This window comes from Pongo abelii, chromosome 9 (genome assembly GCF_028885655.2).
Source record: "Pongo abelii isolate AG06213 chromosome 9, NHGRI_mPonAbe1-v2.0_pri, whole genome shotgun sequence".
In the NCBI taxonomy this organism is placed as follows: domain Eukaryota; kingdom Metazoa; phylum Chordata; class Mammalia; order Primates; family Hominidae; genus Pongo; species Pongo abelii.
Genome location: NC_071994.2, coordinates 54362628 through 54381493, shown reverse-complemented (window position 1 = coordinate 54381493; position 18866 = coordinate 54362628).

Genomic DNA, 18866 nt, shown 5'->3' with positions numbered 1-18866 from the left:
AAAGGAATGGAATAGAATATGGAATGGAATGTGGAATGGAATGCGGAATGGAAAGGAATAGAATGTGGAATGTAACGTGAAATGGAATGTGGAATGGAATGGAATGGAACGTGGAATGCAATGTGGAATGCAATGTGTAATGGAATGTGGAATGGAACGTGCAATGGAAGGGAATGGAATGTGGAATGGAAAGTGGAATGGAATGTGGAATGGAACGTGGAATGGAATGTGGAATATAATGTGGTTTGGAATAGCATGGAATGTGGAAAATAATGGAATGGAATGTGGAATAGATAGTAATGGAATGTGGAATGGAATGTAGAATGGGATGGAATGGAATCTGGAATAGAATCTGGAATGGAATGGAATGCAATACGGAATTGAATGGAATGGTAAGGTATGGAATGTGAAATGGAATGGAATGCAATCTGGAATGTAACGTGGAATTGAAGAGAATGGAACATGGAATTGAACGTGGAAAGGAACATGGAATGGAATGTGGAAGGGAATGGAGTGGAATCTGCAATGGAAGGGAATGGATGTGGAATGGAACGTGGAATGGAATGGAATTGAATGTGGCATGAAATTCAATGGAATTTGGAATGGAAATTAATGGAGTGTTGAAGGAAAGGGAAGGGAAAGCAAAATGGAATGGAAAAAATGTGGAATTGAATGGAATGGAATGTGGAATGGAATGGAATGTGGAAGACAATGGAATGTGGAATGGAATGGAATGTGGAATGGTAAGGAATGGAATGTGGAATAGAATGGAATGGAATGTGGAATGAAATGTGGAATGGAGTGGAATGGAATGTGGAGTGGAATGTGCAATGGAATGGAATGGAATGTGGAATGGAATGTGGAATGGAATGTGGAATGGAACGGATTGGAATGCAGAATGGAATGTGGAATGGAATTTGGAATTGAATGGAAGGGAACGTGGAATTGACTGTGCAAAAGAATGTGGAATGGAACGTGGAATGGAATGGAAAGGAACGTGGAATGGAAAGTGGAATGGAATGTGGATAGGAACGTTTAATGGAATGTGTAATGTGGTGTGGAATGAAAAGGAATGGAAAGTGGAATAGAATGGAATAGAATGCGGAATGGAATGGAATGGAATGTGGAATGGAATGGAATGGAATGTGGAATACAATCTGGAATGGAATGGAAAGGAATATGGAATGGAATGGAATTGAATGGAATGGTATGGAAAGTGGAATGGGATGGAATGGAATCTGCAATGGAATGTGGAATGGAATAGAATGGAACGTGCAATGGAACATGTAATGCAACGTGGAATGGAATGTGGAAGGGAATGGAATGAACCTGAAATGGAAAGCAATGGATGTGGAATAGAATGTGGAATAGAATGGAATGGAATATGGAATGAAATTCAATGGATTGTGGAAAGGAAAGTATGGAATGGGGATTGGAATGGAATGGAATGGAATGTGGAATGGAATGTGGCATGGAACAGATTGGAATGCAGAATGGAATGTGGAATGGAATTTGGAATTGAATGGAAGGGAACGTGGAATGGACTGTGCAAAAGAATGTGGAATGGAACGTGGAATGGAATGGAAAGGAACGTGGAATGGAAAATGGAATGGAATGTGGATAGGAACGTTTAATGGAATGTGGAATGTGGTGTGGAATGAAAAGGAAAGAAAAGTGGAATAGAATGGAATAGAATGCGGAATGGAATGGAATGGAATGTGGAATGGAATGTAATGGAATGTGGAATACAATCTGGAATGGAATGGAAAGGAATATGGAATGGAATGGAATTGAATGGAATGGTATGGAAAGTGGAATGGAATGGAATGGAATCTGCAATGGAATGTGGAATGGAATAGAATGGAACGTGCAATGGAACGTGGAATGCAACGTGGAATGGAATGTGGAGGGAATGGAATGAATCTGAAATGGAAAGCAATGGATGTGGAATAGAATGTGGAATAGAATGGAATGGAATATCGAATGAAATTCAATGGACTGTGGAAAGGAAAGAATGGAATGGGGATTGGAAGGGATTGGAATGGAATGTGGAATGGAATGCAATGGAATGGAATGGAATGTGGAAAGGAATGGAAGGGAATGTGGAATTGAATGGAATGTGGAATCGAATGGAATGGATTGTGGAATGGAATGTGGAATGGAATGGAATGGGATGTGGAATGGAATGTGGAACGAAACGGGGAAAGGAATGGATTGGAATGTAGAAGGGAATGTGGAATGGAATGGAATATAAAGTGGAATGGATTGCAATCTAAAGTGCAATGGAATTTCGAATGGAATGTGAAATGGAATGTTTAATGGAATGTGGAATGCAAACCAATGAAACCTGGAATGGAGTGGAAAGGAACCTGGAATGGATCGTCTATTGGAACGCGGAAGGGAACCTGGAATGGAAAGTGGAATGGAATGGAATGGAACGTGGAATGGAACTTGGAATGCAATGTGGAATGGAATGCAATGGAATGCGGAATGGAATGTGAAAGAAATGGAATGGAATGTGGAATGGAATGTGGAATGGAATGTAATGGAACATGGAATTGAACTTTGAACGGAATGGAATGGAAGGTGGAATGGAATGTGGAATTCAATGGAGCCGAATGTGTAATGGAATGTGAGATGGAATGGATTGGAATCTGTAATGGAAAGTGGAATGGAACGTGGACTAGAACGTGGAATGGAATACGGAATGCCATGTGGAATGGAATGTGGAATGGAATGGAATGTATCGTGGAATGGAATGGAATGGAATCTGGTAAGGAATGGAATGGAATGTGGAAGGAATGTGGAATGGAATGCAATGTGGAATGGAATGGAATGGAAAGGAATGTGGAACAGAATAGAATGTGGAATGGAATGGAATATTCAATGGAATGTGTAATTGAATGGATTGGAACGTCAAATGGGAAGGAAAGTGGAATGCAATGGAATGTAGAATGGAATGGAAAGTGGAATGGAATGTAATATGGAATGGAATGGAATGGAATGGAACGTGGAATGAAATGGAACAGAATGGAATGTGGAATGGATTGGAATGGAATTGAATGGACCTTGGAATGGAATAGAACATAACATGGAATGGAATGCATTGCAATGTAATGTCGAATGGAATGGAAAGTCGAATGGAATGGAATGGAAAGGAATGGAATAGAATGCGAAATGGAATGTGGAATGGAATGTGAAACGGAATGAGGAATGTTATGTTTAATGGAATGAAATGGAACGTGGAATGCAAAGGAGCAGCACGTCGAATTCAAAAGAATGGAAAGTCAAATGGAAAGTGAAATGGAACGTGGAATGGAATGTTGAATGGAACGTGCAATGGAATGTAGAATGGAATGGAATGGAACATGGAATGTTATGTGGAATTTTATGGAATGGAATGGAATAGAATGGAATGTGGAATGGTAAGTAAGGGAATGTGGAATGGAATGGAATGGAATGTGCAATGGAGAGGAAAGTGGAAAGGAATGGAATGGAATGTGGATTGAAATGGAAAGGAATGTGGAGTGGAATGGAATGGAATGCAATGAAATGTGAAATGGAATGGGAAGTGGAATGTGGAACGGAATGTGGAATGGAACATGGAATAGAATGAAATGGAACGTGGAAGTGAATGGAATGGAACGTGGAATGTTACGGAATGGAATGGGGAATGGAATGTGGAAGGTAAGGTGGAATGGAAAGCAATGGAATGTGGAATGGAATGTGGAAAGAAATGGAATGGAATGTGTAATGGAATGTGGAATGAAATGTAATGGAACATGGAATTGAACTTGGAATGGAATGGAATGGAATGTGGAATGTAAGGGAATGAAACGTACAATGAAATGTGGAATGCAAAGGAATGGAATGTGTAATGTGATGGAATGGAATGTGGAATGGATTGTGGAATGGAACATGGAATGGAAAGTGGAATAGAACGTGGAATGGAATGTAACGGATTGCGGAATGGATTGGGAGTGGAATGTGGACTGCAATGGAATGTAATGAGGAATGGAATGTGTAATGTAAAGGGGAATGAAATGTGAAATTGAATGGAATGGAATTTGGAATGGATTGTGGAATGGAATGTGGAATGGAATGGAATGCAATGGCGAAAGGAATGTCGAATGCATTTGGTAACGGAATGTTGAATTTACTGGAATGAAACGGGGAAAGTAATGTGGAAATGAAAGGAATGGAATGTGGAAAGGAAAATGGAATGCAATGTGGAAATGAAAGGAATGGAATGTGGAAAGGAAAATGGAATGCAATGTGGAAAGGAATGGAAATGAATTTGGAATGGAATGTGGAATGGAATGGAATGGAATCTGGAATGGAATGGAATGGAACGAGGAATGGAATGTGGAATGAAATGGAATGTGGAATGGAATTTAATGGAATGGAATGGGATGGAATGTGGTATGGAAAGTGCAATGCAATGGAATGGAATGTGGAATGGAATGTGGAATAAAATGGAATGGAATGTGGAAAGGAATGCGGAATGGAATGGATTGGAATGTGTAATGGATTGTGAAACGGAATGGAATGAAATGTGTAATGGAAAGAGGAATGGAACGTGGACTAGAACATGGAATTGAATAAGGAATGGAATGGAATGAGAAAGGGAATTTGGAATAGAAATGAATGTGGAATGGAATGGAATGGAATGTGGAATGAAATGGAATGGAATGAGAAAAGGAATGTGGAAAGGAATGGAATGTGGAATGTAATATAATGGAATGGAATCAAACGGAATGCAATGGAATGGAATGCAGTGGAATCTGTAATGGAAAGTGGAAAGCAACGTGGACTAGAACGTGGAATGGAATATGGAATACCATGTGGGATGGAATGTGGAATGGAATGGAAAGAAAAGTGGAAAGGAATGGAATGGAATCTGGTAAGGAATGGAATGGAACGTGGAAGGGAACACGGAAAGGAATGCAAAGTGGAATGGAATGGAAAGAAAAGGAATGAGGAATGGAATAGAATGTGGAATGGAATGGAATGTGGAACAGAACATGGAATTGAATGGAATGGAACGTCGAATGGGAAGGAAAGTGGAATGGAATGGAATGTAGAATGGAATGGAATGGAATGGAATGGAATGTGGAATGGAATGAGGAATGGAATGTGGAATGGAACGTGGAATGCAATGGAATGGAATGTGGAATGAAATGTAGACTGGAATGTGGAATGTAATTGCATGGAATGTGTTATAGAATGGAATGGAATGTGGAATGGAATGTGGTATGGAATGGAATGGAATGTGGAATTTTATGTATAAAATGTATTTTATGTAGAAAATGTATTTTATGTATAAAATGGAATTTTATGTATAAAATGGAATGGAACTTGGTCTGGAATGGAATACAAAGTGGAATGGAATGGAATGGAATGGAATGCGAAATGGAATGTGAAATGGAATGTGCAATGGAATGAGGAATGTTATGTTTAATGGAATGAAATGGAACGTGGAATGCAAAGGAGTGGAACGTTGAATTTAAAAGAATGGATAGTCAAATGGAAAGTGGAATGGAAAGTGGAATGGAATGTGGAATGGAACGTGCAATGGAATGTAGAATAGATTGGAATGGAATGTGGTAGGTTATGTGGAATTTTATGGAATGGAATGGAATAGAATGGAATGCGGAATGGTAAGTAAGGGAACGTGGAATGGAATGGAATGGAATGTGGAATGGAGTGGAAAGTGGAAAGGAATGGAATGGAACGCAGATTGAAATGGAATGGAATGTGGAGTGGAATGGAATGGAATGCAATGGAATGGGAAATGGAATGCGAAGTGGAATGTGGAAAGGAATGTGGAATGGAACATGGAATAGAGTGGAATGGAACATGGAATAAAACGAAATGGAAAGAGGAAGTGAATGGAATGGAACGTGGAATGTTATGGAATGGAACGTAGAATGGAATGTGGAAGGTAACGTGGAATGGAAAGCAATGGAATGTGGAATGGAATGTGAAATGGAATGGCATGTGGAATGGAATGTGGAATTCAATGGAATTGAATGTGGAATGGAATGTGGAATGGAAAGTTGAATAGTATGAAATGGAACGTGGAAGGGAATGGAATGGAATGGATCATGGAATGTTATGGAATGGAACGTGGAATGGAACGTGGAAGGGAACGTGGAATGGAATGTGGATTGGAATGTGGAATGGAATGGAGTGGAAAGTGAAATGTAATGTGCAATGGAATGTGAAAAGGAATGCGGAAAGGAATGTGGAATGGAATGAAATGGAAAGTGGAATGTAATGCAATGGAATTTAACGGAAAGTGGAAAGGAACATAGAATGGAATGTGGAATGGAATGGAATGGAATGTGGAATGGAATGGAATGGAATGTGGAATGGAATGGAATGGAATGTGGAATGGAATGGAATGGTATGTAAAATTGACCGGAATGGAAGGTGGAATGAAATGTGGAATGGAATGGAATGGAATGTGCAAAGGAATGTGGAATGAAATGTGGAATGGAATCTGGAATGGAATGGAATAGAATGGAATGGAATGTGGAATGGAATGTGGAACGGCAAGCGGAATGGAACGGAATGGAATGTGGAATGGAGTTTGCAATTGAATGTGGAGTGGAATGGAATGGAATTTGGAATGGAATGTTGAATGGAATGTGGAATGCAATGGAATGGAATGTGGAATGAAATGTGGACTGGAATGTGGAATGTAATGGCATGGAATGTGGTATGGAATGGAATGGAATGTGGAATAGAATGTGGTATGGAATGGAATGGAATGTGGAATTTTATGTATAATGGAATGGAATGGAATGTGGAATGGAATTTATTGGAATGTGGAATGGAATCTTGAATGGAATGTACAATGGAATGCAGTAGAATGTGGAATGGAACGTGGAATAGAATGCAATGGATCATGGAATGGAACGTTTAATGGAAAGTGGAATGGAACTTGGAATGGAATGGGCAATGGAATGTGGAATGGAACGTGGAATGGAATGTGGAATGGAACAGGGAACGGAATTTGAAATGGAATGTGGAGAGGAAAAAAGAATGGAAGGGAATGGAATGTAGAATTGAACATGGAATTGAGAGGAATGGAACGTGCAATGGAACATTAAATGGAATGTAGAATGTAACATGGAATGGAATGTGGAGTGGAAAGTGTAATGCAACGCGGAATTGAATAGAATGGAATGAGGAATGGAATGGAATGGAACTTGGAATGGATTGTGGAATGAAATGTGGAATGGAATGTAATGGAATGAGGAATGGAATGGGGAATGGAATGGGGAATGGAATGTGGAATTGAATGGAATGGAATGGGAAAAGAAATGTGCAATTGAAAGGAATGGAATGTGGAATGGAATGTTGAATGCAAAGTGGAATGAAACGGAATGGAATGTAGAAGGGAATGTGGAATGGAATGGAATGTTGAATTGAATGGAATGGAATGGAAGGGAATGTGGAATGGTATGTGGAATGGAAAGTGGAAAGGAATGGAATGGAAAGCAATGAAATGTGGAATGGAATGGAATAGAATGGAATGGAATGTGGAATGGAATGGAATGTAATACGGACTGGAATGCAATGCAATGGAATGGAATTTGTAATAGAATGGAATAGAATGGGGAATAGAATGGAATGGAATGCAATGTGGAATGCAATGGAATGCAATCTGGATTAAATGAAATATAATGTGGAATGGAATGGAATGGAATGAGCAATAGAATAGAATTGAAAGTGGAAAGGAATGGAATGGAATGTGGAATGGAATGGAGTGGAATGTGGAATGGAATTTGGATTTGAATGAAAAGGAATGGAAGGGAATGTGGAATAGAATGGAATGCGAAATGGAATGGAATGGAATTTGGAATGGAATGGAATGGAATTTGGAATTGAATGAAAAGGAATGGAAGGGAATGTGGAATAGAATGGAATGCGAAATGGAATGGAATGGAATTTGGAATGGAATGGAATGGAATTTGGAATTGAATGGAATGGAATGTGGAATGGAATGTAATTGAATGTAGAATAGAATTGAATGGAATTTGGAATGGAATGTGGATTGAAATGGAATGGAATGTGGGACAGAAGGCAATGCAATGGTATGTAGTGTGGAAAGGAATGCAATGGAATATGTATTGAAATGTGGAAGGGAACGTAAAAAGGAACGTGGAATGGAATGTGGAGTGGAACATGGAATGTAATGTGGAATGAAATCGAAAGGGATGTGGAATGGAATGTGGAATGCAATGGAATGGAATGCGGAATGGAATGGAATGGAATGCATAACGGAAGGCAATGGAATGTGGAATCAAATAAAATGCTATAGAAAATGTAAAGGAATGGAAAGGAATGCAACGGAATGTGGAATATAAGGGAAAGAAATGTGGAATGGAATGAATGCAATGGAATGGAATGAATGCAATGGAATGTGGAATGGAATGTTGAATTGAAAAAAAGGAATCTGGAATGGAATGGAATAGTATGGAATGTGGAATGGAATGAAAAGGTATGGAATGTGGAATGGAATGGAATGGTATGGAATGTGGAATGGAAGGAAAATGTATGGAATGTGGAATGGAATGTAACGGAATGGAATGGAATGGAATGTGCAAGGGAATGGAATGGAATGTGGAATGGAATGGAATGGAATGTGGAATGGAATGGAATGGAATGTGGATTGGAATGGAATGTAATCTGGAATTGAATGGAATGGAATGCGCAATGGAATGTGGAATGGAATGTGAAATGTAATGTGGAATGGAATGTAAAACGGAATGGAATAGAATATGGAATTTAATGGAGTGGATCATGGAACGCAATGGAATGGAACACGGAATGGAACGTGGAAGGGAAGTTGGAATGGAACGTGGAATGTAATGTGCTAGGAATGCGGAATTAAATGGAATGGAATGTGTAATTGAATGTTTAATGAAACGGAATGCACTGTGGAATGGAATGTGGAATAGAATGGAATGGAATGTGAAATGGAATGTGGAATTGACTGTGGAATGGAAGGTGGAATAGATCGGAATGGAATGTGGAATGGAATGTGGAATGAAACGTTGAATGGAACGTGGAAACTAATGGAATGGAACGTGGAATGGAATGTGGAATGAAATTTGGAATGGAATGTGGAACCGAATGTCGAGTGGAATGGAATGTGTTATGGAATGAAATGGATTAAGTAATAGAATGTGGAACGGAATGCAATGGAATGTGGAAAGGAATGTGTAATGGAAAGAATGAAATTTGGAATGGAATGTTGAAAGGAATGTGGAATGGAATGTGTAATGTAATGGAATGGAATGGAATGTGGAGTGGAATGGAATGGAATGTGCAATGGAATAGAAATTGGAACGAAATGGAATGGAACGGAAAGTGGAATGGAATGGATTGGAATGGAATGAAATGGAATGTGGAATGGAATGGAATGGAAGGGAATGTGGAATGGAATAGAATGTGGAATGGAATGAAATCGAATGGAAGGTGAAATGGAATTGAAAGTAGTGTGGAATGGAATGGAATGGCACGTGGAACGGAATCAAATGGCATGTGGAATGGAACAGAATGTAACCGAATGTGGACTGCATTGTGGAATGGAATGTGGACTGCAATGTAGAGTGGATTAGAATTGAAAGTGTAATGGAACTTGGAGCGGAATGGAATGGCATGTGAAATAGAACCTAGAAGGGAACGAGGAATGCAACGTGGAATGGAACGTGGAATGGATTAGAATGGAACGTGGAATGCAATGGAATGGAATGTGGAATGGGATGGAATGGAATGTGGAATGGAATGTGAAATGGAAGGGAATGTGGAATGGAACGTGGAATAGAATGGAATGCCGAATGGAACGTGGAATTGAATGGAATGCCGAAAGAAATGTGGAAACGAACGGAATGGAGTGGAAAGGAATGTGGAAATGTGTGGAATGGAATGGAATGTGGAATGGAATCGAACAGAACGAGGAATGGAATGGGTTGAAAAGTGGAATGGAATGTGGAATATAATGGAATGGAATGTGCAATGGAATGGATTGGAATCGAAAGTGGAATGGAAAATTGGAATGGAATGGAATGGAATGTGAAATGGAATGTGGAATGAAATGTGGAATGGAATGTGGAATGTGTTGGAAGGGAATGGAATGGAATGTGGAATCGAATGGAATGGAATTTCAAATGGAATGTGGAATGGAATGTGGAATGGAATAGAAGGGAATGGAATGGAATGTGGAATCGAATGGAATGGAATGTGAAATGGAATGTGGAATGGAAAGTGGAATGGAAGTTGGAATGGAATGGAATGGAATGTGGAATGGAATTGAATGGAATGGAATGTGGAGTGGAATGGAATAGAATGAAGAGAAATGTGAAATTGAATGCAATGGAATGTGGAATGGAATGTGGAATGGAATGCAATGGAATGGAAAGGAACAGAATGTGGAATGGAATGGAATGGATTGTGGAATGGAATGGAATGGAATGTGTAATGGAATGGAATGGATTGGAATGGAAGGTGGAAGGGAAAGTGGAATGGAACATGGAATGGAACGTGGAATGGAATGGAATGGAATTTGTAATGGAATGGAATGGATGGGAATGGAAGTTGGAAGGGAAAGTGAAATGGAATATGGAATGGAACGTGGAATGGAATGGAATGGAATGTGGAATGCAACGGTGTGGAATGTGGAATGGAATGGAATGGAATGTGGAATGGAAAGTAGAATAGAATTGAATGGTGTGTGGAATAGAATGTGGAATGGAATGGAATGGAATGTGGAATGCGGAATGGAATGGAATGGAATGTGGAATGGAATGGAACGGATTGGAACGTGCAATGGAATATGGAGTGGAACGTGGAATCGAACATGGAATGGAATGTGGAATGTAATGTGGAATAGAATGAAATGGAAATGAATGTGGAATGTAATGTGGAATGGAATGGAATGGAATGTGGAATGGAATGTAATGGGATGTGGAATTCAATGGAAGGTGGAATGATATACAATGTGGAATGGAATGGAATATGGATTGGAATGGAAAGCAAAGTGGAATGTAATGAAATGGAAGAGAATGTGAAATGGAATGTGGGATGGAATGTGAAATGGAATGTGGTATGAAATGTGGAATGGAAGGAAATGGAACGTGGAATGAAAAGGAGTGGAACTTGGAATGGAATGGAAAGGAATGTCAAATAGAAAGTGGAATGGATCGTGGAATGGAATGTGGAATGGAACGTGGAAAGGAAAGTGGATTGGAATGGAATTGAACGTGGAATGTAATATGGAATCGTATGGAATGGAATGGAATGGACTGTAAAATTGAAAGGAAGGCAATGTGAAATGGAAAGTGGAATGGAATGGAATGAAACGTAGAATGGAAAGGAACGTGGAATGGAATGGAATGGAATGTGGATTGGAAGTGAAAGGAATGTGGAATGGAATGGAATGGAAAGCAATGGAATGCGAAATGGAATGCGAAAAGGTATGTGAAATGCAATGTGGATTGAAACGTTGAATAGAATGAAATGCAACATGGAATGGAATGGAATGGAACGTGGAATGGTATGGAATGAAACGGGGAATGGAATGTGGAATGGAATGTGGAATTGAATGGAATGGAATGTGGAATGGAATGTTGAAAGGAAAGGAATGGAATGTGGAATGTAAGGTGGAATGGAATGTGGAATGGAACGTGGAATGGAATGTGGAATGGAATAGAATGTAATGCAGAATAGAATGTGGAATGTAATGTGGAATGGAATGGAAGGGAAGATGAAACAGAACGTGAAATGGAATGCAACGGAAGGTGGAATGGAAGGGAATGAAACGTGGAGTGGAATGTGGAATGGAACGTGGAGAGCAATGTTTAATGGAATGTGGAATGGAAAGGAAGGAATTTGGAATGGAATCGAATGTGGAATGAAATGTGAAATGTAATGTGGAATGGAACGTGGAGTGGAATATGGAATGGAATGGAATGGAATGTGAAATGGAATGGAATGCAACGTGGAATAGTATGGAATGGAATGTGGAATAGAATGTGGAAGGGAATTCAATGGAATGAGGAATGGAGTGTGGAAAGGAATGGAATTGAATGTGGAATTGAATGGAGTTGAATGAGGAATGGATTGTGCAATGGAACGTGGAATGTAACGGAATGAAATGTGGAATGGAATGTGGAATGGAACGTGGAATGGAACGAGGAATGGAATTGAAAGGAACATGGAGTGGAATGTGGAATGGAATGCAATGGAATGTGGAATGGAATAAAGAATGGAATGTGGAATGAAATGGAATGGAATGTGAAATGGAATGTGAAATGGAACTTGGAAAGGAATGTGGAATGGAATGAAATGGAACGTGGAAAGTAACACAACGGAATTTAATGGAACGTGGAATGGAATGTGGAATGGAATGTTGAGTGGAATGGAATGGAATATGGAATTGAATGTGGAATGGAATGGAATGGTAAGTGGAATGGAATGGAATGATATGTGGAACGTAATCGAATGTGGAATGGAATGAGGAATGGAATGGAATGGAATGTGCAAAGGAATGTGGAATGGAATGTGGAATGGAATGGAATGGAATGTGGGATGGAATGTGGAACGGAATTTGGAATGGAATTGAATGGAATGTGGAATGGAATGTGGAATGGAATTTGAAATGCAATGTGGGATGGAATAGAATGTAATGTGGAAAGCAATGTTGGATGGAATGGAATGGACTGTGGAATACAATCTGGAATGGAATGGAAAGGAATACGAAATGGAATGGAATAGTGTGGAATGTGGAATGGAATGGAATCTGGAATGGAATGTGGACTGGAATGGAATGGAAAGGAATGGCACGTGGAATGGAATGTATAATGCAACGTTGAATGGAATCTGGGAGGTATTGGAATGTAATCTGTAATGGAAGGAAATGTATGTGGAATGGAATGTGGAATGTAATGGTACGTGGAATGAAATTCAATGGAATGTGGAATGGAAAGGAATGGAATGTGGTATGAAATGGAATGAAATGAAACGTGGAAGGTTATGGAATGGAATGTTGAATAGAATGGAATGGAATGTGGAATGCAATGGAAGGAATGTGGAATGGAATATGGAGTGGAATGTGAAATGGAATGGAAGGGAATGTGGAATGGAATATAATGGAATGAGGAATAGAATGTGGAAAGGAACGTGGAATGGAATGGAATGCAATGGAATTTAATGTGGAACGGAATATAACGGAATATGGAATGGAAGGGAACGGAATATGGAACGGAATGGAATGGAATGGGGAATGGAATGTAAAGGAATATGGAATGGAATGGATTGGAATGTGGAACTGAATGGAATTTAATGTGGAATGGAAGGGAATGGTATGTGATATTCAAAAGAAAGGATCGTGGAATGGAAAGTTCAATGGAACGTGGAATGGAATGGAAAGGAACGTGGAATGGAACATGTAATGGAACGCGGAAAGGAATGTTATGGAATGGAATGGAATGGAATGGAATGTGGAATGGAATGGAATGGAATGGAATGTGGAATGGAGTGGAATGTAATGTGGAGTGGAAAGGAATGGAATGTGGAATGGAATGTGGAATGGAATATGGAATGGAATGGAATGGAATGGAATGTGGAATGGAATGGAATGTGGAATGGAATGGAATGCAATGTGGAATGGAATGTAATGGAATGTGGAGTGGAATGAAATAGATGTGGAATGGAATGGAATGGAATGGAAGGTGGAATGAAATGTGGAATGGAGTGGAATATGGATTGGAATCGAATGGAATGTGGAATCGAATGGAATGTGGAATGGAATGGAATGGAATGGAATATGGAATGGAATGTGGAATGTAACGGAAAGGAATGTGGAATGGAATGGAATGCACTGTGAACGGAATTGAATGGAATGTGGAACGGAATGTAGCGTGGAATGGAATGGAATTGAATGTGGATTGGAATGGAATGGAATGTGTAATGCAATGGAATGGAATGGAATGGAAGGGAATTCAATGTGGAATGGAATGGAGTGGAATGAAATGAGGAATGGAATGGAATGGAAGGTGGAATGTAATGGGGAATGGACTGCAATGTGGATTGGAATGAAATGGAATCTGGAGTGGAATGAAATGAAATATGGAGTGGAATAGAATGAAATGTTGGGTGCAATGGAATGGAATGTGCAATGGAATTTGGAATGCAATGGTATGGAAAGGAATGGAATGTGGAATGGAATGGAATGGAATGGGGAATGGAATGTGGAATGGAATGGGGAATGGAGTGTGGAACTGAATGGAATGGAATGGGGAATGTAATGAGGAATTGAATGGAAAGGAATGTGGAAAGGAATGTACAATTCAATCTGAAATGGAATGGAAAGGAATGTAGAACGGAATGTGGAATGGAATGGAAAGTGGAATTGAATGGAATGTTGAATAGAACGGAATGGAATGAGGAAGGGAAAGTGGAATGGAATGGAATATGGAATGGAATGGGATGGAATGTAGAATGGAATGGAATGGAATGAGAAATGGTTGGTGGAATGGAATGGAAAATAGAATGGAATATATTGGAATGCAATGAAATGGAATGGAATGGAATGGAATGCAGAACGGAATGTGGAATGGAATGGAATGGAATGTGGAATCTAATGCAGACAATAATGGAATGGAAAGTCGAATGGAATAGAGTGGAATGTGTAATGGAATGTGAAAAGAAATGGAATGGAATGTATAATGGAAAGTGGAATGGAACCTGGACTTCAACATGGAATGGAATGTGAAATGGAATGTGGAAAGGAAAGTGGAATGGAATGGAATGGAACGTGGAATGGAAAAAAATGGAATGTGGTAAGGAATGGATTGGAAAGAAGAAGGGAACGTGGAATGGAATGGAATGTGGAAAGGAATGGAAGTTGGAATGGAATTGAATGTGGAATGCAACGTGGAATTGAATGGAATGGAATGTGGAATGGAATGGATGGAATGGAATGTGGTAAGGAATGGAATGGAAAAAGGAAGGGATTGTGGAATGGAATGGAATGTGGAATGGAATTTAGTGGAATGGAATGTGGGACGGAATGGAAGGTGGAATGGAATGGAATGTGGAATTCAATGTGGAATTGAATGGAATGGAACGTGGAATGGAATGGAATGGGGAAAGGAATGGAATCTGGAATGGAACGGAATGGAGTGGAATGTTGAATGGAATGGAATGAGGAATGACAAGGAATGTGGAATGAAATGGAATGCAATGGAACATTGAATGGAATGGAATGGAATGGAATGTGGAATGGAATGAAACGTGGAAAGGATTTAAATGGAATGGAAAGGAACATGGAATGGAAAGGAATGCCACTTGGAATGGAATGGAATGGTACCTGGAATGGAGTGGAATGGTACGTGGAATGGAATGGAATGGAAAGTGGAGTGGAATGGAATGGAATGGAAAGTGGAATGGAATGGGTTGGAATGGAATGTCGAATGGAATGGAAAGTGGAATGGAATGGAATGGAATATGGAATTGAATGGAATGGAAGGTGGAATGGAATGGAATGGAATGGAATCTGGAATGGAACGTGGTATGGAACGTGGAAAGGAAAGGAATGGAAAGGAATGGAATGTGGAATGGAATCTGGATTGGAAAGGAATGGAGTGGAAGGGAATGTGGAATGGAATGGAATGTAATATGGAATGGAGTGGAATGCAATAGAATGCAATGCGGAATGGAATGGAATTGAATGTGGAATGGAATGGAATTGAACGTAGAATAGAGTGGAATGGAATGCAATGTGGAATAAATGAAATGAATGTGAAATGTAATGAAATGGAAAGGAAAGTGGAATGTAATAGAATTGAGTGTGGAATGGAATGGAATGGAATGTGGAATGGAATGGAATGGAATGTGGAATGGAATGGAATGGAAGGTGCAACGGAATTTGGTTTTGAATGCAAAGGAATTGTAGGGAATGTGGAATAGAATGCAATGTGGAATGGAATGGAATGGAAACTGGAATAGAATGCAATGGCATGGTATGTAATGTGGAAAGGAATGGAATGGAATATGTAATGGAAAGTGGAATGGAAAGCACAATGGAACGTGGAATTGAATGTGGAATGGAACATAGAGTGGAACGTGAAATGGAATGCGGATTGGAATGGAAAGGGATGTGGAATGGAATGTGGAATACAATGGAATGGAATGCAGAATGGAATGGAACGGAACGGAACGCAGAATGGAAATAATGGAACGCGGAATGGAATGCAATACTATGGAATGTGGAAAGGAATGGAATGGAATGGAATCTGGAATGGAATTGAATGGACCTTGGAATGGAATGGAATGGAACGTGGAATGGGATGAAAAGGAATGTGGAATGGATTTGAACGGAATGTGGAATGGAATAGAATGCAATGGAATGGAATGCAGAATGGAGTGGAATGATATATGCAACGAAATTGAATGGAATGGAAAGTGGAAAGGAATGAAATCGAATGTGGAATAGAATGGAACGGAATTTGGAATGGAATGTGGAATGCAATAGAATGGAATGAGGAATGGAATATGGAATGGAATGAGGAATGGAATGGAATGCAATGTGGAATACAATGTTGAATGCAACGTGGAATGGAACGGAATGTAATGTGGAATGAAATGTGGAATGGAAAGTGTAATGGAATGGAATGGAATGTGGAATGGAACGTGTAATGGAATGGAATGGAATAGAACTTGGAATGGAAAGTGGAATGGAACGTGGAATGGAAGGTGGAATGGAATGGAATGGAATGGAATGTGGAATGGAAGAGAAAGGAATGTGGAATGGAATGTGGAATTTAATGGAATGCAATAGAATGTGGAACGGAATGGAATGGAATGTGGAATTGAAAAAATGGAATGTGGAATGGAATGGAATGGTATGGAAAGCGGAATGGAAAGGAAAGGAAAGGAATGTGTAATGGAATGGAATGGAGTGGAATGGAATGTGGAAGGGAATGGAATGGAATGTGGAATGGAATGGAATGGAATGTGGAATGGAATGGAATGGAATGTGGAAGGGAATGGAATGGAATGGAATGTGGAAGGGAATGGAATGGAATGGAATGGAACGGGAAATGGAATAAAATGCGTCGTGCAATGGAATGAAATATAACTTGGAATGGAATGGAATGGAACGAGGATTGGAATGGAATGGAATGGAATGGAATGGAATGCAATGTGGAATGGAATGGAATGAAATGCCGAATGGAATGGAATGGAATGCAATGTGGAATAGAATGGAAAAAAATGTGGAAGAAAATGTGGAATGGAATGGAGTGGAAAGTGGAATGGAATGTGGAATGGAATGGACTGGAATGCGGAATGGAATGTGGAATGGAATGGAATGGGGAATGGAATATGGATTGGAGTGGAATGGAATGGAATGGAAGGTGGAATGGAATGGAAAGGAATGTGGAATGGAATGGAATAGAAGGTGTAACGGAATGGAACGGAACGTGGAATGGAATGGAATGGAATTGGAATGTAACTTAGATTGGAATGCAATGGAATTAAATGGAATGGAATGGAATGGAATGGAATATGGAACGCAATGGAATGGAATGTGGAGTGGAATGGAATGGAATGTTGATTGGAATTTGGAATTTAATGGAAAGGAATGGAATGGAATTTGTAATGGAATGGAATGTGTAATGGAATGGAATGCAATGTGGAATGGAATGGAATGGAATGTGGAATGGAAAGGAATGGAATGTGAAATGGAATGGAAAGTGGATTGGAATGGAATGGAATTTGGAATGGAATGGCATAGAATTCGTAAAATAATGGAATAGAATTCGGAAAGGAATGAAATAGAATGTGGAATGCAATTGAATGGAACTTCGAATGGAATGCCGAATGGATTGGAATGGAATCTGGAATTGAATGTGGAATGGAATAGAATGGAATGTGGAATGGATTTGGAATGGATTGGAATGGAAAGAAAAGTAATATGGAATTGATTGTGCAATGGATTGGAATGCAATGTGGAATGGAATATGAAATTGAATGGAATGGAATGGAATTGAAAGTGGAATGGAATGGAATTGAATGCAATGTGGAATAGATTGGAACGGAATGGAATGGAATGGAATGGAATGAAATCTGGAATGGATTGCAGCCTAATATAATGGAGTGGAATGTGGAATGGAATGGAATGGATTGTGGAATGGAATGGATTGGATTGTGGAATGGAATGAAATGAAACGTGGAATGGAATGGAATGGAATGGAACAGAATGGAATGGAATGGATAGTGGAATGGAATGGAATGGAAAGAGTAGTGGAATGTGGAATGGAATGGAATGAAATGGAATGGAATTTGGAATGGATTGGAATGGAATGGAAAGGAATATGGAATGGAATGGAATGTGGAATGGAATTCAATGCAACGTGGAATGGAATGGAATGGAATGGAATGGAATCTGGAATGGAATGGAGTAGAATGTAGAATGGAATGGAGTGGAATGTGGAATGGAATTGATGGGTATGTGAAATGGAATGGAATGGAATGTGGAATGGAATAGAATGGAATGTGGAATGGAATGGAATGGAATATTGAATGGAAAGGAATGGAATTTGAAATGGAATGGAAAGTGGATTGGAATGGAATGGAATGTGGAACAGAATGGTATAGAACTTGTAAAATAATGGAAATGAATTCGGAAAGGAATGAAATGGAATGAGGAATGCAATTGAATGGAACTTCGAATGGAATGCTGAATGGACTGGAATGGAAACTGGAATTGAATGTGGAATGGAATAGAATGGAATGTGGAATGGATGTGGAATGGATTGGAATGCAAAGAAAAGTAATGTGTAATTGAT